The sequence below is a fragment of the Schistocerca serialis genome, chromosome 1 (genome assembly GCF_023864345.2).
Source record: "Schistocerca serialis cubense isolate TAMUIC-IGC-003099 chromosome 1, iqSchSeri2.2, whole genome shotgun sequence".
Classification (NCBI taxonomy): domain Eukaryota; kingdom Metazoa; phylum Arthropoda; class Insecta; order Orthoptera; family Acrididae; genus Schistocerca; species Schistocerca serialis.
In genome coordinates this window covers 1,007,843,872-1,007,866,973 of record NC_064638.1, presented here as the reverse complement: position 1 = coordinate 1,007,866,973, position 23,102 = coordinate 1,007,843,872, and the positions used below count along the sequence as shown (strand labels likewise).

At 41.8% G+C, this 23,102-nt stretch overlaps 1 long non-coding RNA gene across 1 annotated transcript in view; it reads left to right on the top strand.

Annotated features, from left to right (window-relative positions):
* The window catches only part of LOC126413338 (uncharacterized), a 1,775,741-nt gene that overhangs the window by 576,144 nt on the left and 1,176,495 nt on the right, over positions 1-23,102 (top strand). Inside the window, exon 3 of the long non-coding RNA XR_007575369.1 lies at positions 7,799-7,853. This is a non-coding gene — a long non-coding RNA (uncharacterized LOC126413338). The remainder of the gene's footprint in view (positions 1-7,798; positions 7,854-23,102) is intronic.

The following is a 23,102-nucleotide window of genomic DNA, read 5'->3' as shown; positions in this document are numbered from 1 at the left end:
AACTGTATTAAGCTATTAACTGCATCTCGTTACACGTAGCGATTACAAAAATCGAAACAGATGATGTCAGTAACAGAAAGTGGGAAGAAATCGGCAGGGGAACCACTCGGTAAGAAGAACTTTTCGTCGTGCTCTTGATTAGCCTCCTACTGAGACGACAAGTCCACGTCGTGGTGGGACTTGGCAATTACGTGTACTGCTTGTCTACCATAATTACATCTTCAACATCAAAATGCTGTACAAGCGAGTGCAATGGTTTTGTACATAAGTTAAACAAATTAACAATAATCTTCGAAGTGTAGTTACCTGTTTTGTAACGGAAACGCCGTCGCAGTGAGACAAAAAATTAATTATGCAAATAACTGACTGTATTCCTCATTGTCATCTAGTCAGCATCAGTCATTCGATAATAAGAGATATAACTGCAAACCAAGTGTGCACCGAACAATATCAACTTATTTTTAAATCAAATTTCTACAGGAATCAATGAAAATATTTGTTTTGGGGTTGAAGCTCCTTTTTTATCCCAAACAGTTGCAGCAGCTTCAGTGGGCTTTTGTTTTATGGCTGTTAAAGATAAAGAATGTTCTTTACTGTTTGTATGCATGTTAACATTAATTTTTAAAATCGTAATCACAGGTTTTTCAAGAAAACACATGAAATTATGAATTCATATCTTTTTATTAAATGGTGTGGATTTCCTGATGTATTATGTTTCTAGAGTGACTTCTTTCATAGATTGTCATCTGCAACCACATACTCCTTAAAGTAGACAAATAATTTAAGCCAAAATTACGATTTGAAATCTGTTATGGCTACGCCTGAAATCAATTAATGGTATGTGAAAGGTTGTGTGTGTGTGTGTGTGTGTGTGTATGTGTGTATGTGTGTGTTTGTCTACTCACATTGTGTGTGCCTATTTACATAATGTAATACGACTCTTAACCAGTTACTATCGTATGAACATCAGTTCTCCGAATACTAGCTACAAACAATAACTCACTAGAAGCTTAACTGCATCTGAATGTACCGCTAAGACAATGGAGGATAACTCAAAGTTAGCCGGAAGTCTGCTTGGGACGCGCTTTCGTAATCTGTGCAGCTCGTAAATGAGAAGTAAACGAGGGCAAGACTCATGAATTAACAGAATTAATCAGACAACCCAAGTTGCGCAGCAAATTCCGCAAATTCTAAGCTGCTCAGATAACGGAGAGAGCTAAATGCGAAATACGAAACTTACTTAGAACTAAGCGAAGATGTGCCACAACGCGCAAGTCAGCACCGAACGAAAATGGCAGAGAAAGGCTGCCACCATCGTCTCCCATGTCAGGAGACATGCAGATAGCTTCCCCACGGTAAGTCTCGTAGAACACACCCTCTCAACCTAACTCTTTACTTTTCGAAAAATTCAAAGTGTAGGGAAGGACCTCCAGCCATTGCCGTAGCGAACAGAATTTCACTATCTTTCCCAGAATACAGAGGAACCTTGCACAAATTTGCCGTTCTTGCTCACTGAACGCATTTGAACGTGCAAGAGGTTAGTATCGCCTCCTCACCAAGTTCCACTCATTGGTAGAGCACTTTCCGCTAAGGCACGAAGTCGGACAAGATTCGTATACTTGGGTAACAATAATTTCGAACGAAGGTAACGAATTTTTCCACGGCGACCTAGAAGTGTCACGTCGGCCTCTTCTGCGATTTGCGTACACGGAGGTAAATTCGTCAAGCTCTCGGGCCTTGCCGGCTGCTCCTTTGAAAGGAGAAAAATGCTTTCAAAGCCGAAACACACGGCCAGGGGCTGACGGCAAAAGCTTTTGCCAAAATCAATGCCTACGATATGTACTTCTTTTCACCGAGCCTTTCTGACGAACCTTCTGTGGCCAAGCCAGAACCACTAGGCAACCACTTGGCCCATTCACTTCCCACAAAGAAAAACTGAAACATACATGAAATTTATTTGCAGCTGCAATTGCAGGCAACTGTCAGCAGTATAATGGAATGAGAATAATGAAAATTTGTAGCGGACGGAACTCGAATACGGGTTTCCCGCTTTACGCGAGAGGTCGCCTTAATCGTTTTGATTGTCCGAGCACGACTGAGGGCCAGATCTAGACTTCGATATGTTGTCCTTCATGCGTCACAATTTGCACTCGTACACACACTACGTACACTACTGGCCATTAAAATTGCTACACCAAGAAGAAATGCAGATGATAAACGGGTATTCACTGGACAAATATATTATACTACAACTGACATCTGATTACATTGTCACGCAATTTCGGTGCATAGATCCTGAGAAATCAGTACACACAACAACCACCTCTGGCCGTAATAACGGCCTTGACACGCCTGGGCATCGAGTCAAACAGAGCTTTGATGGCGTGTACAGGTACGGTAGCCCATGCAGCTTCAACACGATACCACAGTTCATCAAGAGCAGTGACTGGCGTATTGTGACGAGCCAGTTGCTCGGCCACCGTTGACCAGACGTTTTCAGTTGGTGGGATATCTGGGGAATGTGCTGGCCAGGGCAGCAGTCGAACATTTTCTGTATCCAGAAAGTACCGTACAGGGCCTGCAACATGCGGTCGTGCTTTATCCTGCTGAAGTGTAGAGTTTCGCAGGGATTGAATGAAGGGTAGACCCACGGGTCGTAACAGATCTGAAATGTAACGTCCACTGTTCAAAGTGCCGTCAATGCGAACAAGAGGTGACCGAGATGTGTGACCAGTGGCACCCCATACCATCACGCCGCGCCAGGGTGATACGCCGGTATGGCGATGAAGAATACTCGCTTCCAACGTGCGTTCACCACGATGTAGGCAAACACGGATGCGACCATCATGATGCTGTAAACAGAACCTGGATTCATCCGAAAAAATGACGTTTTGCCATTCGTGCACCCAGGTTCGTCATTGAGTACACCATCGTAGGTGCTCCTGTCTGTGATGCAGCGTCAATGGTAACCGCAGCCATGGTCTCTGAGCTGATAGTCCATGCTACTGAAAACGTCGTCGAACTGTTCGTGCACATGGTTGTTGTCTTGCAAACGTCCCCATCTGTTGACTCAGGGATCGAGACGTGGCTACACGATCCGATACAGCCATGCGGATGAGATGCCTGTCATCGTGACTGCCAGTGATACGAGGCCGTTGAGATCCAGCACGGCGTTCCATATTACCTTCCTCAGTCCACCGTTTCCATATGCTGCTAACAGTCATTGGATCTCGACTAACGCGAGCAGCAATGTCGCGATTCGATAAACCACAATCGCGATAGGCTACAATCCGACCTTTAACCAAAGTCGGAAACGTGATGGTACGCATTTCTCCTCCTTACACGAAGCATCACATCAACGTTTCACCAGGCAACGCCGGTCAACTGCTGTTTGTGTATGAGAAATCGGTTGGAAACGTTCCTCATGTCAGCACGTTGTAGGTGTGGACATCGGCGCCAACCTTGTGTGAATGCTCTGAAAAGCTTGTCATTTGTATATCACAGCATCTTGTTCCTGTCGGTTAAAGTTCACGTCTGTAACACTTCATCTTCGTGTTGTAGCAATTTTAATGCCCAGTAGTGAATTTCCCATACAGGAAAGGACATTTTAATTGAGAGTCACTGCCTGGTATCAACGAATGAATACGATATTGTAGCGCCTGTATTTTTGAAGAAGAACGATGCAATGTCCTTTCGGACAAGGATGCATACAAGTGAGAAATATGGATTCGATTCCTGGTCCGGAACCAATTTTCATTGTCATTATTTCATTATGCAACCGACGTTATCCGTATTCGCAACTGTGAATACATTTCGCGTATTTCATGACGGCTGCAGCCGCCGCAGTGTCCGTTAAGAAACATTGCACCGTACTTTCTAACAATACAAGCACTGCAATATCGTATAAACTGAAACCTTTCTCCAGAGCTAGTCAGCCTTGTGCTTGCCTTAAACATAGCCAAAAGTGAGAAAACCAAATGATTAAACATCTCATTGAAATATGTGACTACAGCGCCATCACGGTAAACCTTCGCAACGTAAATCGGATAATGTTGTTGGGGTGCCCAACTGCAGGCTCATCAGCGCCCGTATAAAGTCCCAATTTTTACACAGTTCAGTCTAGCCATTATCACGAATGATGATGATGAAGTGACGAGGACAACACAAACAGCCCGTTCCCGGGCAGAGAAAATTTGCAACCCGGCCAGGAATCAAACCCGAGACGCCGTGATCCGCAGGCAGCGACGCTAGCCACTAGACCACGAATACGGACCCGTAAAGCGGAGGAAACTATAAGTGAGTCTGCTTCTGATGTACAACTTGAAAGTGACGATTAAGACACCAGTTACGATTGAAACTATCCTGACAGATTAAAACTGTGTGCCCGGCCGAGACTCGAACTCGAGACCTTTACCTTTCGCGGGCAAGTGCTCTTCCAACTGAGCTACCCAAGCACGACTCACACCCCACCCTCACAGCTTTACATCCGCCAGTACCTCGTCTCCTACTTTCCAAACTTCACAGAAGCTCTGCTGCGAACCAAGCAGAACTAGCACTCCTGAAAGAATGGAAATTGCAGAGACATGGCCCACAGCCTGGGGGATGTTTCCAGAATGAGATTTTCACTCTGCAGCGGAGTGTGCGCTGTTCTGAAACTTTCTGTGAAGTTTGGAAAGTAGGAGACCAGGTACTGGCGGAAGTAAAGCTGTGAGGACGGGTCGTGGGTCGTGCTTGGGTAGCTCGGTTGGTAGAGCACTTGTCCTCGAAAGGCAAAGGTCCTGAGTTCGAGTGTAGGTCCGGCACACAGCTTTAATCAGCCAGGAAAGTTTTGTAACAGCGCACACTCCGCTGCAGAGTGAATATCTCATTCTGGACCAGTTACGATTATCACACCGTTCCTATTCTTGATAGGGCGTTTCTTCTAGCGAAATATTATCGCTGGGTCCATGAAGACTGCGATGTCGAAGGAAACAGTTTTGTTTGTTCGCTAAATGAACGCAAAATGAAGTGTCTCGCATTCAAAAACCTTAACCTCCTTTCTGTGAATTAATTAGTATACTGAAAATTGGTTTGCTGTTGCAAGAATGACAATTTCATGGTGAAATAGAATATTAGATATTATACGTGAAAAAAGGCACTCTTCATGTAAAAATAATTCGATTTTCGTTGCCCAGATGTTTGTAAACTCACTTTCAAACAATGTAACAGGAGATCCTTGTATTCTACTGTTTGAAGGATATATATTTGAGCGTATCAACCACTAGAAAAGAAATTATCGAGCTTTAAGCATTCTAAATACGCATAGACTCTTTTACTGGAATACGCCTGCCGCTATTCTCTGTAGTACTGTCACATTTTTGGAGTTAAACCCTTTTGCCTGAAGGAAGTGAATTACGATCTGAAACTGGCCCAGATTTCACAATAGATTATAATCATACAACCACTGTAAGCTAAATGATTAGTTGTATCCAACAATGAGTTTTGAGAATAACTGTGCTAATTTCAGTTCGTGCCACATGAACTTCGTAAAAATAACTTTCTGATATTAACTACAGTAGTTCTGAAGTAACGACTATTTACAAGGCAAAAATAATTACTTTCTCATTCTTTCTTCAGGTCTGCATTTAAGACATCGGTGGGGGACGAAAGTAAGAAGTCGTAACGTAGTAAACAAAGAAAACATTTGTTCTGAATTTAGTCCTGCAATTCATAAGAGTCAATTGAGTGAAATAAATTATTGGTCAACTTTACAAACAATACACAGCGGATCCATTCCTCTGTCTCTTGGATAAGAGAACCACTAGAAGAATTCCAGTCAGGTCGTATCGTGTCACGGAAGGCGGTCATAAAACGGAGCTGATTAACTTGGTATACAACAATTCCACACTCTCTATTGAAGTGAGGATGTGCTAATTTTGCTGGCTTCCTTGATATTTTTAGTTTGGGTTTCTGAATATAACCAGTAATGTTAACTAAATACGGTTATCAAGAGAAAGCTTCTGCAAGATGCCATTTACTTCCTCGTGATTCTCCCACGAATCTTAACATGTAGGATTTATTCCACACAGTAGGGCCTGCAAGGTATCATATGACTCCAGGTGCGTTACGGTTGCGTGTTCACGATTTGTATGTGGACCAAACTCGAATGTTGACTTTGATTCTTTTCTAGGCCACAGGCGGCTGGGGTGGCCGAGCGGTTCTAGCCCCTACAGTCTGAAACCGCGAGACCGCTACGGTAGCAGGTTCAAATCCTGCCTCGGGCATGGATGTGCGTGATGTCCTTAGGTTATTTAGGTTTAAGTAGTTCTAAGTTCTAGGGGACTGATGACCTCAGAGTCCCATAGTGCTCAGAGCCATTTGAACCATTTTTCTAGGCTACAAATGCAAAATAAAACCTGGTCCAAAATTATACCCAGAACTACTTTTACATTGACAGATACATATGAAACACTGCTTGCGCTATTAACAAATAAACAATACTCACCATTACCAGTACGTGACAAATTAATTTAGCATTTGCATGCAGGGAATATTAGGTTCTAGCGTCCTTCCGACACACACACACACACACACACACACACACACACACACATACTACACACACACACTTACTATCACTTTATTTAACTTCAGTGCCACATGAAACCGTGACATGGGATCGGGTGGAAGGCTAACGTTACACGCTTCTCTTTCCCTGCACATACTATGACAATGCAGCAATTATACACGTTTCACCCACATTGTGAGGATTTCTGCTTATTGGACGTAAAAGTTAAACTACCTAGGAAGTACTCTTTCATTTAATTATTAATCACAAACATTCTTGGCCCTAGATTTTAGGCAAAATTAAACTGCCACTTTACAATTAAATGATATTTAATCCGAATATTGTAGTATATTTAGATCTAGAAAACATCACAATTGACCGAATGAAAGGAAACAATTTGCAAAATAAAACGGAGCTTGAGACATCTGTAAAACTTCAACCTAGGAAACAGCTCCTCACTGAAGTTTGTAGGAGAATTTAGGTTACAAAAAAATGTTGAACTGATTTGTTCGCCTTAACAGTCACTACCATCAGTTTTCTAGGCTCCCCTTCTTCTTATCTCTTCGGTGCTTTAAATGCATTTACAAATCAAATCTGTTACTTCGGACTATAGAGTAAGCTTTCCCTCTGATACAAGGTTGCCACTCAGACTCAGTATATCGAGACGATCGGTCGGCACCGCACATATCGAACTTACAGAATTTCCATTTTTGACTGTTCAGTTCTTTGCCTTTTTGTGTTTACTTTCCTGATAATCAAACATATTTCGAAGTTCTTTCTCTGGGAGAGGTCCGATGAGGGTTAATTAATAACGGGCTTGTATATGACCACAAAATAACTCTTCATTAATAAACTTAGATAGTTGTCTCACAACCGCGCAATTTAAGTACTGTATTATTCACGATGAACATGTATAATGGATACCTTTTGATTTCTCTCGTAAGACCACTTTATATGTCGAAAGCTAATGAAAACTAACTATGTTTCTAATTTCTCAAGTGTGTATTGTGTGAGCCAGTTAGGTGTTACTCCGCTCCACAATGACATTTGTGTTGCTTTTGGTTGGATAAATCACCACCTTATTTTTAATTTGGCACATTAATTGGTAAAGAAGAAGAATATTCACTAATTTGACGTGATTGATTGTCTTGGGTTCGGACAGTTTTCTATAGTTCCGTATTACATTTAATTAAAATATTTCTTTTTGATATTATTGCTAGGAATAGTAACATTATTGTAATATTCTTCCAGGACGAGATGACACGAGAGCTGCAAGACTGCATTCTTCATCTCCGGCGATGAACAGGTTAGAATTAATTTGATAATTAAACGTAACAAGTAAACGTACTCCTTATGTTTGGTATCGTGAAATGACAGTATCTATTTTTGCAATGGAACTTGTGGTTTACCTGAATTGTGATTTGCAGAAATTATAGACTTATTATTCACTTGAAAGCTTATTAAAATATGGTAACACCTAATCATAACTGAATTGAACTATGAAGTGTTCCTGCTCTGTACTGTTCTTATACAGTGTTGCTTCTACTAACCATTTGTACCGTGACACTGCTCTTGCACCGCTCCGTCACTACTTTAGTACTTCCTGGACGGCGTCGCAACGACGCCGTCGATCAGACGCATCCGCTTTCATGTGTACGGAGCCCGTTAACACGCTAGTTGTTCGTCGTCTTCCGGTTGCGATATTGCTATGGTCCCAAGATAAACACACAGTGTTTCGCAATCGGACGACCTTCACTTCCAGTCTTTGCGTCTCAGCAGCAACACCGAAGTTTATTTACTTTGGTGTACATATCATGCAGCCAGCATATACTGCACTAGCAATACGATTCATGAATGTTAGCATACTTCAGACATATAGTAACAGATATGAGTAGGTTATAATGTATTAAAACGTACTGGATTGTTTGGTAAGTTCTGGTATTTTCTGATTCAAGAATAGTCGTGAATTTTGTAGGAAATGTGTATTTCACACTGAAGCGCCAAAGAAACTGGTGTAGGCATGCGTATTCAAATACAGGGATGTGTTAACAGGCAGAATACGACTCTGTGGTCAGTGACGCATATATAAGACAGCAAGTGTCTGGCACAGTTGTCAGATCTATTGCTGCTGCTACAATGGCAGGTAATCAAGATTTTAGTGAGTTTGAACGTAACGTTATAGTCGCCGGACGAGCGATGGGACACAGGATCTCCAATGCAGCGATGACGTGGATATTTTCCAATACGACTATTTCATGAGTGTACCGTGAATATCAGGAATCTGATAAAACATCAAATCTCCGACATCGCTGCGGCCGGAGAAATCCTGCAAGAACGGGGCCAACGACGACGGAAGAGAATCGTTCGGAATGACAGAAGTGCAATCCTTCCACAAATTTCTGCAGATTTCAGTGCTGGGACATCAAAAAGTGTCAGCGCCCGAACCATTCAACGTAACTTCATCGATATTTGCTTTGGGAGCCAAAAGCATACTCGTGCACCTTTGATGACTGCACGACACAAAGCTTTACGCCTCGCCTGGGCCAGTCAACACCGACATTGGACTGTTGGTGACTGGAAATATGTTGCCTGGTCGGACGAGTCTCGTTTCAAATTGTATCGGGCGGGTTTACATGTACGAGTATGGAGACAACCTCATGAATCCATGGACACTGTATGTCAACAGGGGACTGTTCAAACTGGTGGAGGCTCTATAATGGTGTGGGGCGTGTGCAGTTGAAGTGATATGGGACTCCTGATACGTCTAAATACGACTCTGACAGTTGGCACGTACGTAAGTATCCTGCCTGATCACCTGCATCCATTCATGCCCATTGTGTATTCCAACGGACTTGGACAATTTCGAGAAGGACAACGCGACACCCCACACGTCCAGAATTGCTACTGTGTGGCTCCAGGAATACATCTGAGTTTAGACACTTTCGCTGGCCACCAAACTCCTCAGACCGGAACATTATTGAGTATATTTGGGATGCCTTACAGCTTGCTGTTCCGAAGAGATCTCCACCCTCCGTACTCTTAAGGATTTATGGAAAGCCCTGCAGGATTTATGGTGTCAGTTCCCTCCAGGACTACTTCAGACATTAGCAGTGTCCATAACAAGTCGTGTTGCGGCACCTCTGCGTAGTTGTGGGGCCCTACACGGTGTTAGGCAGGTGTATCAGATTCTTTGGCTCTTCAATGTACTTTGATCGGTTTCTTGTACAAAGATACTGCTTTTTCTTACTTTGGTCGTACGACAAGAGCATAATTATTAACCTGTATCGCCATATGATGTCGAGTATCACGAACTATTTGTAAAATCTCTTACGTTACCTTATTCAACATCACTGGCGAAATTCCCATGAGACCATGATCTTGCGTAAGAAGGTGTGGAAATGGGTTCGATTGCCAGAATTCTCATTGTACCACTGGTAGCCCCTCTTTCAGTGTCCCTCTGTCCACTCTTTCTCCCATGCTCCCATACCGTCGCCTCAAGTTCAGGAATGTGGCGGGATACATTAAAATCGAAGTAAGTACTTCTCTTGCGTTTCTTGTTTTGTGTAGATCCATTTCCTATAGCAGTTGGAGGCCTTGCTGCTGTGAAATGAATGAAGAGATTCATCAAATTTCCATACTTGAACAGCTAAACAGCCCTCCGCACTATATTCACAAAATGAATATTGGTCAGGTGTAGGGGACTGATGGAACACTTAACGAGTCAGACATGATCAATAACTTGTTCAGCCTCACTGGCTTGACCAATTGTAGGGCTTCAGTGATAACTACAGCTTCTGTGGTGGACACAGACGTGTTCTGGCTGAGTATGTACAACTTTTCTGCTTGGAGATCACAATAAAGGAAATCTCTACCGCCATACAATTGATCACTACAACTACACAACTGTCTTGAATAAATTCATAATGTTAGAGGACTTACTGTCAGGCAGCATATTCTAAACATAGAATTTGAAGATGGACTGTCGTGTGTCTGAGGTCACCATCACGTATAGCACACCACAGATAGTAGAAGGTGGCTGGGTTTGCTGAATAAGAGGTCAGCGTGTGGTGAAAAGATTAGGTGAAAGCAACAGCCATCTCTTGGGAATTCTCCACACTGATCGTCAACATTCCTAAATTTCAAATATTTCGACGCTGCAGCAGACCTCGGTCTGTAATCCAAGGTGGTGTTGAAGCAGATCAGTATTTCAGATTTACCATCCACTGTGCCACGGCAAGTTACTCTTCCCATGAGGGCTTCATTAATAACGGGCTTATGTATGACCACAGAACAACTCTCACTTAACACAAATAAATACATTTCAGAATAGATTTGTACTTAACGTGCAGTTTATTTTTTAATTATTCGTATGGCTAGGGCCCCCCGTCGGGCAGATCGTTAGTCGGGTGCCGGTCTTTCAACTTGAAGCCACTTCGGCGACCTGCAGTCTATGAGGATGATGATGAGGACAGCACATCATCCACTTCCTGGGCGGAGAAAATTTCCCGACCCAGCCGGGAATCGAACCCGGGCCCAGAGGATTGACAATCTGTCACGCTGACCATTCAGCTATCGGGGCCGGACATCGTGCAGTAAAATATTCGAAAGTTTGTTATGCTCTTTGAATTACTTACTCATTCAATGGATCAACAGTGTCGTCCTCCTATAAAAGTGTCTACTTCGTAATACTTTTAGAGCTTTTCTTTTCTGTTACGTTGCGACTTCTGGTTACACACCGAGTGTACTCCAGTAGCCCGCATCTCGTGGTCGTGCGGTAGCGTTCTCGCTTCCCATGCCCGGGTTCCCCGCTTCGATTCCCGGCGGGGTCAGGGATTTTCTCTGCCTCGTGATGGCTGGGTGTTGTGTGATGTCCTTAGGTTAGTTAGGTTTAAGTAGTTCTAAGTTCTAGGGGACTGATGATCATAGATGTTAAGTCCCATAGTGCTCAGAGCCATTTGAACCATTTTTTTGTACTCCAATACGAAATTACAAAGATATATTAAAGTTTAACGGTTCCTGATCTACAGACAGCGCATTAAAACCCAGAAGTGGAGATCTAACGAAATTTTCATAGAATTCACACGCATTCAGGTGCACACAAAACTGAAATCAGAATGGTCATGAAGCACCCACCAACGACACTAATTATCTCGCACATAGATTTATTTATGTAGGAGTAGACTCAAATTGTCCATCATGCTCGGTGGAAACGCAGGCAAAGCTCTTAATGAGGACTGTGGAAGCTGGGAATTTTATCGAATGTGGACAAGCGATTATGGTCTCTGCTAGTAACCAGTATTAATCCTCTTACGTTGAGGTCTCTACACGTCAAAAATTCAAACGCACGCTGCGATTTAGACTATGGGCAACACTGGATAAGCTGATTTAGCGGATGTAGGATTTAAATTTAAAATTACCGCATTAGAATGTTGCCAGTGACAGTTCATCAAAGTAGGTGTATTTCTAACCTGTTACTTCTGATTGGTAATGGGTACTTAATCTTGTGTGACACAGAGTTATTTGGGTTTGGTTGACCTTTGTGTGTAGTATTAAATTTGATACAGAATTTTCTCGTGAGCTGCTGAGCTGAACATGTATGAGGGCCGTAATTATTAAGAATGCAAGGTGTCCAGATAGTAAAACTTTTCTTCGAAATTTTTTAGTATTATAATTTTGTGTTCACTTTATGGTCACGTAATACGAAAAAGAATGCAAACGTTATTTCAGAATGTGGACTGGGTAAAATTATTGTAGGGAGACAGATGATTTGGGAATTCCGTAGTAAGTTTCATAAGGCGATCACGTTGTTGTAAAATCTCAGGATAAGACGACCTACCTCAGAATGATTATAAAGCACGACATACATCATCTGAGTGTACATAATTGCTAAATGTTTGAGAATGAAATTGTGAGCTTCAAAGCATATGCATGTGCCGACCAAGGGCGGAACATAAGTTATTAGCACGAGAAATCTATTAAAATTCAAGACGACATAAAGTTTTGAATATCTGCTATGTAACACAGAATGACACACAATGGAAACTTTCCAAACCGATTGTGGATGGTACAAATTAGTACTGAAATACACTCAGTAGATAATCAGTTAAAGAACGGCTGAATTAAGGCAGGAAAAAATACTACAGGTGCAGCAAAAGGAGATATATTAAATCAGTGAGTAAATTGGTGAACACTCCAACCCTGTCAGTGAGAGAATATCATGTAGGAAACTGAGATGCAAAGTTAGGAGGAAGGTTTCTTAAGAAAGAAATTAAATGGAAATGCAAACATGCTAGCCTTAATATATGAGAAACATTTTAAAGATTGAGAAGCAAAAGATCGTAGGAAAAAGATTTGAGTACGTGTATATTTGGATTCTGTTCTGCAAACTCTGTACGATTAAGAAATGTTCCAGAGTACCATAGAAGAGAAAGGAGAAGGTAGTGGAGAAATAGGCCACCCTTTATGTAGTCAGCGTTTGACAACACAATGAATGATTTGTTCTCATACAAGTTTACAGCCGTCGCTGGTACGCATTCGGAAATGCTGAAATTTATCAGATGTGTGTAAAATATAATTTTAGCTGACATCAGAAGCTGGAATATCTTTAATGAATAGCCTATTTTTCACATAACGTAGCATGACGACAAACAAAGAGGAATGTGATACACAGCTGTGGGAGGATAAGATTCACTTGCTTATCACCAAATAAGGAAAAGTCACAGTGCTAGAATAAATGAAAGACTCCGCCGTTCTAAGAGGTAGTAATACATTCGGTAGCCAAATAAAGTATAAGATCAAAAACAGACTGACTCAGCCGAAGAAACATCATTGAATAAAACTCTATACTTGCCTCCAACATTTCTTTTCAGGAAAAGGTTCCCGATATAGCAAGTCCGGATCTTAGAGTTGTATTGACATGAAATGAAGAAAAAATGTCAAATAGCTCTGAGCACTATGGGACTTAACATCTGAGGTCATCAGTCCCCTAGAACTTAGAACTACTTAAACCTAACTAACCTAAGGACATCACACACATCCATTCCCGAGGCAGGATTCGAACCTGCGACCGTAGCGGTCGCGCGGTTCCAGACCGAGGCGCCTAGAACCACTCGGTCGCCCCGGCCGGTTGAAATGAAGGCCTTGGGAAATGGAGAGAATAATAAACTGGAAGCTTTTGAAATATAGTGCTACAGAAGAATTTAGCGCTTAGGTGGCCACGTAAGGTACTAAAGAAAGACAAGCTCAAAACAATAACTAGGAATTCGGTTTATACGGAATTGAAAAGAAAGGAAAATTTAGTAGGACGTATGCTAATGCATTGAGATAAGTTTACTAGGTGCTGTAAGGAGTAGTACTAGGACGAAGTATAGAATCAGACAAAGGCCAAAATATTCCAAACATTTTAAATGACTGTTGGGTGTAGTAGTTAGGTAGAGGCAGAAACTTAAAACGATACCTGACAGAAATGGTGTGCATTAAATCAATAGAAAAACTGACGACATACAAATCACACTTTCAAAATACATTCATTTTCAAGCCTTCACTGTTTGTCATCATAACTTAGCAGTGATGCGTGTCTCACAATATTCCCCTAAATTCTCACTGTAGTACTTCTGAGAGTTTTATGCCGTCGCAGTTACTCTCTCTCAAGGAAACCGTGTATCTACCACAAAGGGCGAGTAACGTGATTTTACTTTTTCTTATTCGCCATTTTCTTGATCGCGTTTGGTGTATTTGCGATAGTTAACCGATTTTACTATAACACGGATTTTATCATGATAAGACGTATCCTTTTTGCGAAAGTCAAAAGGTAAGTCGTCACGTAGTAGTCAACGTAGAAACTTAAAAATCATATAACGGATGTAATTTTATCGAAGTCGATCACATGCTCCAATTTAATATTTACTAGCTTCATCGAGCACGAAGTTAATTTTAAATCATTATAACACGGAGCATTTAAGGTTTAGGGTTCGACATTATCAGTATGGACAGATACAACAATATTGGTAAAAGTGCATCGAATGACACAGGCTGAGGCCTGCATACTATTTTCAGAGCCATCTGCCATGGTGCACAATACGTTTATATATAAGACGTTGTTACCACTATGCTTTTAGGAATTATGTCCAAACAAACATGATAGTTTTCTGGGTATAGTCGCTGATGAATACAACGCTTCGGCCACTGTTGCAGAGGCCTTCCTTAGGTTGACAGAGCCCAGTTTCATCAGTGATAGTTTATGTAAAATTTGACACGCACCCATACCTCGAAAGTTTCATGTTAACAGACTCTGGCAGTGGAAGACGACGCAGTGATGAGCCCAAAATACGACGGGGTAAAAATCTGCTGACATGCCCAAGTTCTAAGCAGTTATGAAAACTGATCTGTATTTGACTGACTCGAACCATTTTTAATAACGAGCAACTTACGTATAATGAACTGCGGTCAGCATCAAAAATACTAGCCATATGGATATGAAAACGAAACTACAGCTTAAAATATACTCGTTAAAGAACAGTTATGAGACTACCACCGAACAGATCCATAGTTACAGTCTATAATGTGCTGTAATTACCTTTGAGCGTGTTTTTGGGCGCCACACATGAGGTAAATGTTTGTACGTAAGGTAACCACATGACCCATGTAACTATTAACCGACTCTCCACAGGTGAAACTGTTCCTAAGTAGTTGTAATGTTGGCATTTTCTAATAGTCCCCAGCAGTGGAAAGATATCTGAAAAGACGACAGTGTCTTACGACACAAGATTACAGTTCTATTTAATGATTACTCACGGTCCGAAACATTCTGATTATCATGGCGAGTACTCCTCCGTTACTTCATATCCAGCGGTGGTAATGAAGCAAGACCATACTTAATAAAGTTCAATTATTTTGAACAATTAGTTCAAGAGTCCACTAGAAGTGTGAATGAGTACAAAAACATACTTGCCTCTTAGCAGCTAATAAACCTGAAGAAAAAGAGAGCATCACGACAGATGCAGGGATTAATTATCGCAAGGTTGTTGCAGCTAGCTCACAGAAATAAGTGATCAAACAAATAACAAAGGAGTGTAATTTTTTTGCATTAAAAAATTTAATTTAATGCAGTCACCAGTTTCTTTCCTCAGTGGCAATTTTGGATGTTAAAGGAAACATTATGTGAGGCACTACACACATTTATTTGTTTATGATCCAACTATTTCCTAGAATACCTAGTGGAATAATGTAACCGTAGCAATCCTCAATGGTTCTGCCTCCCATTTGCCGATAACACAACAGGTGGCCAGTACGTCTCGCTCAGAAATGTTGATCGTGAAGCTCGCCGTCATTTGATCTACGAATAGCTCATACAATGAAATTATTTTGTCATATTACAAAAATTAATGAAATGCTTTTAAAAAACGTACTGGGAGACATCACATCAATTCTGTTGTAACACTGCACTTCGAATAATCATTGCTATTAGCACTTTGCTGAGTTACAGTCCAGAATTTCGCAGCTCTATATTTTATCGTGCTAAAGTTAGTTACTTATTTGTGAACTGAATTTACTTATTTGTGAATTAACCTTTTAGGTAAGGGTAATGTTTGCACATGCTGTCGTTGAGGTCCCCATCAGAAACAGCTGCACATGGAAGGTCCCAAGGCAAGAGAGGCCACTCGGAGTCTGTAACCTGAGAGAAGTATCCCGAAGAACATCGCATAGGATATGCGTATCTCAGCAACCTGCATGAACCGTGGCTGCGTCTTGTTTATTTCTGAAAACCCTCTTCAGCATCCCCTATCCCCTTACCTCGAATACAAAACTCACGTATCACAACAATATACCGTAGCGAGCTCGGTGTTTTTCTCAAAAACACATAGACATATCATTCAAAATTTCGCACAAAAGAGTCATTTTTATGTGTATGACGTCTTCGATGTTGTCAACATAATGGTTAAAATCGCCATTGAAGTGAGTAGTTGCAGCTACAGAGTGCAGCAAAACCACGTACACAATTTTGTGCAGTTATCAAGGAGACAAAGATAACACTATTATTATGTGACGCAAACCAGGCAGGTGCGCCGTTTCCTCGCTAGGAGTCCGTGAAGGATCTAATGCTGTATTTCCCTTCGGCCAACGTTTGCAGTTGTTATGTCTGTTTCGTGTGCTACATGTTGAGACTGGAATTTTATAAACAGCAGAGTTACATCCTACACCTAGGAAGGGTAAGTTTGCCCTGCTGTTAGCAGTGTTCACGTCTTTTGTTAAATAATTAAATGTTTAATTTTTGGTACAGGCTAGTGTTGCACTATTGATTTATTTAGTCGTAATGATCACAAAGTTACTCGACAAGACAACTTCGGCGTTTTTGAGGCTATCAAGTGTACCTCCGCTCATGGTGTTACAGGTATAATATTATTTCTTACATTTACATTAGTTTTTATCACTAAGTATGGTACATTGTGCTCACGTCTTGGCTGATTTGATGCGGTCCATTTTACATCTTTGAGTGTAAGTATCAGCTGTCTGTCTGTTATCTTACGATCACGTTATTTTTATTTGTGTAACCACGTTAAAACTATTTTTGACAGCTCTGAGTCCAGCGATGCTATATGTTTACAACGGAAATCAAACTTCGCGGAAAACCTGTGACTACGTTTAATTTCCAGAAACAGTACTTTATAATTTTACGTACATAATAAATGGCCTATTGTTTTTTTTTGTCGTGATAGTTTATTCTTTTTCTTTTATAATATCAAGATTTTTCTCTTCTGGGTATTTAAATGTGTAAGTGTAAATTTCCGTTTCCTCCCAAAATAACCACATGACATCATTTACGAAGAAACAGACCTTACACGTAAATAATACCTGGAAAATTTTATTGACCATAAAACTAAAAGGATAAATTATCACAACAAACACAAACAATAAAACATTTATTGTTTACATAAAACCCAAAAATATTTTCTCTGAGAATGAAATGATCGTATGGCATTTTTATTTTTTTTAATTTTTATTTATTTATTTTTGCTGAAGAGGCTGCCTACACAAGGGAATGACTATTCAGCAGCCACAACAGACGTGTCTGGGAGATGGAAGATCCAAAAGCAGCTGGTACGTTCTACCACCAATGTTCCACCATCAACAGAGATTTATCCTAAAGATGCGAGCTGGTATAATTGACAGCCATGTTATCAGACCGTATCTTCTGCTTGACACGCTGAGTGTGGAGAAAATTATCATATCTTACTCCGCGAAGTAATACCAGAAATGTTGGAGAATGTACCGCTAGCAGTTAGGGAACGATTATGGTTCCAGCGTGACGGGATGCCACAGCACTTTGCAGTTGACTTCAGAGAACCTTTAGAGAACGATTCCCCGATTGCTGGATTGGGAGATATGTGCCAACACGTTCACTCACCCTTATTCCTATGGATTTCGTTTTGTAGGAGGGAGATGAAGGTTTCGTTGTGGGAGACACCGACAGACATTACAGAACAGCTGGTTGCCTTTTTGGCTAAAGCTGCAGCCATTATTAGTGAAACGCCTGGTTGTTTTGATCGTGTTACACAATCATTAGCATGCAGACGCCAGTTGTGCATTAATTCAAACGGGCCATTTTAGCAACATCTCTAAAACAAAATTCATCACTCAGTAGTATGATCAGCGTCTCTTAACGTCACTAGTGTCAAAAGTTTCATTATTTCTTTTTTATTATATGCTGTATAAATGTCACGTGCACAGTTCGTTATAGGAGATATGAGTGGCTAACCATTGCTTATGAACAGGGCTCTGAGAAAGAGTAGTGCACTTGTAAGCCAGAGCGCGTGTATAACGCTTCTTCGGCGGCCGGAGTGGCCGAGGGGTTCTGGCGCTTCGGTCTGGAACCGCGCGACCGCTAAGGTCACAGGTTCTAATCCTGCGTCGGGCATGGATGTGTGTGATGTCCTTAGGTTAGTTAGGTTTAAGTAGTTGTAAGTCCAAGGAGACTGATGACCTCAGATGTTAAGTCCCATAGTGCTCAGAGCCATTTGAACCATAACGCTTCTTCTTTTTTTTCTGCACTTCAAGGCTTAGAAACTTGTGACTGTTCGGTCTTCACATTCTACTGCGACCTCATCTGGATCTTTGTAGGCCCCTTCTTCCTCTTGGCTGGTACAGCATAGCCAACTTGAGATTTTCTGTGCGCTTAAAAAATGGTTCAAATTGCTCTGAGCACTATGGGACTCAGCTGCTGAGGGCATTAGTCCCCTAGAACTTAGAACTAGTTAAACCTAACTAACCTAAGGACATCACACACATCCATGCCCGAGGCAGGATTCGAACCTGCGACCGTAACGGTCCTGCGGTTCCAGACTGCAGCGCCTTTAACCGCACGGCCACTTCGGCCGGCTCTGTGCGCTTATTCTTTGGAGGTGACTTTTGTATAATCTTATCATTTATGTTATAATATTCCTAAAATCTTCATTCCTTGTACGGTCTCCACTGCCAACACCTGTCTCTCTTCTAAGAAGTCTCATTTCTCCTGCTTGTATTTTGCTTTTATCGCTGTCTTTGTGGATCCATGACTCACTTCCATATAGCTATTAAGGTGTAGCAATTGTTTTGTAATATTTTAATTTTGCTTACTTCTGTATTCTGTTCTAGAATGCTTTTCTAATCGTTTCCCATAGTTTTGTTTGTTTTTTTACAACATGCTCCATTACACACTACTGACAATGTTTTGTATATATGTATGTGTGTGTTGTATGGTGATGATACTGAGAGAAAGGAGAGGGTGAAACTGGGTACCGGCAGGCAGCTGACTCCTTACGAATAACTCCAAGGGTTCCGCCAAGTTAACGTCCCCATCCGACGGACTGATCACTAACAACAGTTTCACCTGCCCTCACTTCATGACTGAGGACAGGTCTGGTGTTTGAATCAGGACGTTGGCACAAAGTCAAGTAATCAGGAACATTACACCACCACCTCTCAGCCCCTTGTTGTTGAAACACTGACAGTGAAAATTTTTCCATCAGCAGGATTGGGACCAGCTTATCCCCGAGTCGAGCGCCCCCGCACAAGCGTGCGTTAGCGACCTCGGTCATCATTCGGCATATTGATTGATACTTGCTAATCTTAGGTTCCATATCCTTGTCCATGTCATAGTTTACATCGCATCCTAATAATGCCCACGCAGTTATTCTTTGGCCAGTCACAGAGTGCCGCTCGAGTGTTTGGGATCGCAACCGGCAGAGATGAAACGAAAATTTCGAAACAATTAGGATGTGTGCCGATATATGTGATATGGCTGGTTCCATCATTAACAGAGTAGGAAAATGCTGTGTGAACGTAGATAGCAATCCTTGGAAGAAACAAAATGTTTTCGCCGGACTGCGTTGGTGATTTTAGAGAACTAGCGTTTGTTTGCTGCAGCCTTCAGAACGGTTCTGCTGCCCCTAACGTCCATCTAGTGCAAGGACAGTAAGAACAAAGTGAGGGAGATTAGAATTCATACACAGGAAAACAGAAAACGACTTTTCCATAGCACCGTATGCCAGTGAATGGGACGACTAGCAGTGGTTCAGATTACCCTCCGCTATGCACTGTAAGTGGATTTAGGTATCTCTAAGTAGATATATACAGAATGGAAGAATATCATCTCATAGGACGCAGGAGAAGACGAGCCCACAACTCAAGATTAGTCTTGTTGCTTTTGAACGTCCCCTTTGAACAATTATGCAAAACTGTGCTTAAACTGACACACAATATTTTTTAGCGCAACGCAATCTGACTTTCAAAAATCTCTACAAAAGAATGGCCCTGACTAACATTAACCTATACTTTTCACAAATCACTTACCTCACCAAAAATCTTGGTTACTCGCACGACTGCAATACAGCGAGCGACACTACTGCCAGCTAAATAAAAGACTCAAACTACTGAAGGCACTAACTACTGACAGGCATAGTTAGCAAATCAAAGATTTTGATAGAGAACAAACAATGTATTTACCTTAATAGTCATAATATATATATAGCAGTTCATGACATCCAGTCTTACAAATTTCAGAACTCCGCCATCTCTCTCCCCACATCCACCACTGCTGGCGGCTCACCTCCAACTGCGCAACGCTACGCGCTGTTCACATCCAGCTACCCAACACTAGAATGGCAGACAACAATGCAAACAAACCACAGACTGCACACAGCACAGCCAGTGATCTTCATACAGAGCGCTACGTAACGTTGCCAACAAAAAAACATAAACAGCGTACTTACAGCTTACTCACAAAAAACACGTTTGGATCTGTACCACTCAGCTTCGAGCGACGGTAGGTTCATATAAAAAAAAAACACATGACTTCCGAAAGCATACTAGTAAATAAACCACATACAGGCCATTGATGACAGTGGGCGCATTTGGTCCTGTACCACTTGATATTTGTTTCTGCGATATTTTCAAGTCCGTTATCGAGTCACCGAGTTTGTAAATACACTTAAAAAAAGCCTGGTACGGAAGAGCGCCAGTTCGTTACTTGTAAGAGTAACATATATTCAAAGGAAAATATAAAATCGATTTATGTGGCATGGTCTCCACGTAGAAGGAAAAGTAACACGGCCTTTTCCAGTCCGCGTGACAAGCGTAGAAATGTATCGTCGCCCCCCTATTCGGTGTTCAGGGTACGGTGATGAGTATATAGAGGTGATAAGCTAGACAGGGCCGCGGTGCCGTCATTGACAAGGGCTCGCGGCCGCGAGTGTACAGTGGGGACTTCATCACGAGGAGAGCAATACGCTGTCAGGGTGCTGTAGGTGGCGTCGTGACGTCGTGTTGTCCGCGGCGACACAGTGCGCTTCGGTTTGATGACAACGTTGTCGATAAGCAGCAGCGAGGCCGCTTGGAGGATAACAGTGTCCTCAGCAACGTCTGAGATCAAAGTGGACGAGGTTCTCAGCGCTGCGTGGCTCCGGGCAGCTACGTTGCGCTACGGCTGATGCATGCTCGGAAATTACGAAGCGAGCATGTTCAGTCTAACCTTCGATCTCGGATGGCTTCTAAGTGTGTTACTTGTCACTCTCCGACCGTGGGACTAAGCTGCCACAGAGAAGAAGAAACTGTTAGTAATTTGAGCAGCGTGACAAGTCGGTGTTGATTTGTAGAGATGGTTGTTGTGTTAGCAGTTGGTGCAATCTTCGCCAGGTTCCTATCGATGGCGCGAAACTCCCAATTTCGGCGATGGCTCCTGCAAAATTATCGTCTTTTCGTGTACATGACATTCAGATCATACATCGATGCACTCAGGACATAAAATTCTTGGCTACCAGCTCTTCGGCCGGAGTGGCCGTGCGGTTCTAGGCGCTACAGTCTGGAACCGAGCGACCGCTACTGTTGTAGGTTCGAATCCTGCCTCGGGCATGGATGTGTGTGATATCCTTAGGTTAGTTAGGTTTATTTAGTTCTACGTTCTAGGCGACTGACGACCTCAGAAGTTAAGTCGCATAGTGCTCAGAGCCATTTGACCCATTTGACCTAGCTTTTCTGACGTGTAACTCTGCACCAGTGCATGAACTGCTAGTATTTCTCGTGAAATACAAAGTAGTATTTCGGTTGCTTCAGTCACCTTGTTCATCATTGTTGAAAGCATTGTGCTTGAGACCTACACATGCCGTTGTCTTCCTTACATGGATGCTATCACTGGTATGATTCTGTCATCGGACTGATTTCATCTCTTGAACTAAACGGAAATTACGCATATTTTAATAAAGCAGGAACACTTTTAGTCAGTATTAATCAACAATTTAGTGATCGTTTAATTCCACACTGTATCACCGTAGTACTACTTTCCTAAAGCTTCTACGCGATAACTGAGTTTCCTTTTCGAGTTGTGCGAACCGTTTCGTTTACTAGATTTCCATTTTATCAGCATCATTTATAGTGAACTTTTTCTAGCTGTTTCATGAACTCTAAGGTGGGCTAAAGTTGTAGAGTTTAGTACCACTTAGTATGTAGAAGTTTACGCCGCAAAGGTACTTGTTGGCAAAATTTCAGTTCTTAAAGAGCGCAATAGCATTATCCATTATAAACTACTATTTGAAGAACACCATGTGTATCCTCATTAAACGAAAAGTATTGTATTTAGCTCGTAGCATTTAACTTGAAATACAAGTAACTTAATTATAGTGATTGTTGTAATAAGGCGCGCACAAGCAGGATTCTGTAGTGAGTCATTATCTACACTTCAGAAGGCAAGAAACATTCCTGATAGCTAGCAGTGTAATCCCCAGCTTTAAACTGCGAAGCGTTTACCGGTGCCGCAACAATGACTTCAAGCGATAGGTACCTCGCAGCACAGCAACGCTGACACTTTGCCTTGGAAATGTAACTAACTCTGCGTTCAAACGACTGATCGTAAACGGCGTGCAAAGCACGATCTCCAAGCTCATTTTAACTGTTAGATCTCTACTGTAGTGGTCTCTAGTTACACACGAAAAAGCCAGTTCGAATTTTCTTGTCCGCCGTTCCGTTGAAGGAATCAGTCTTTCATATGAACAAAATTTCTGAGTGATTGAAGACAAATATTTCATTA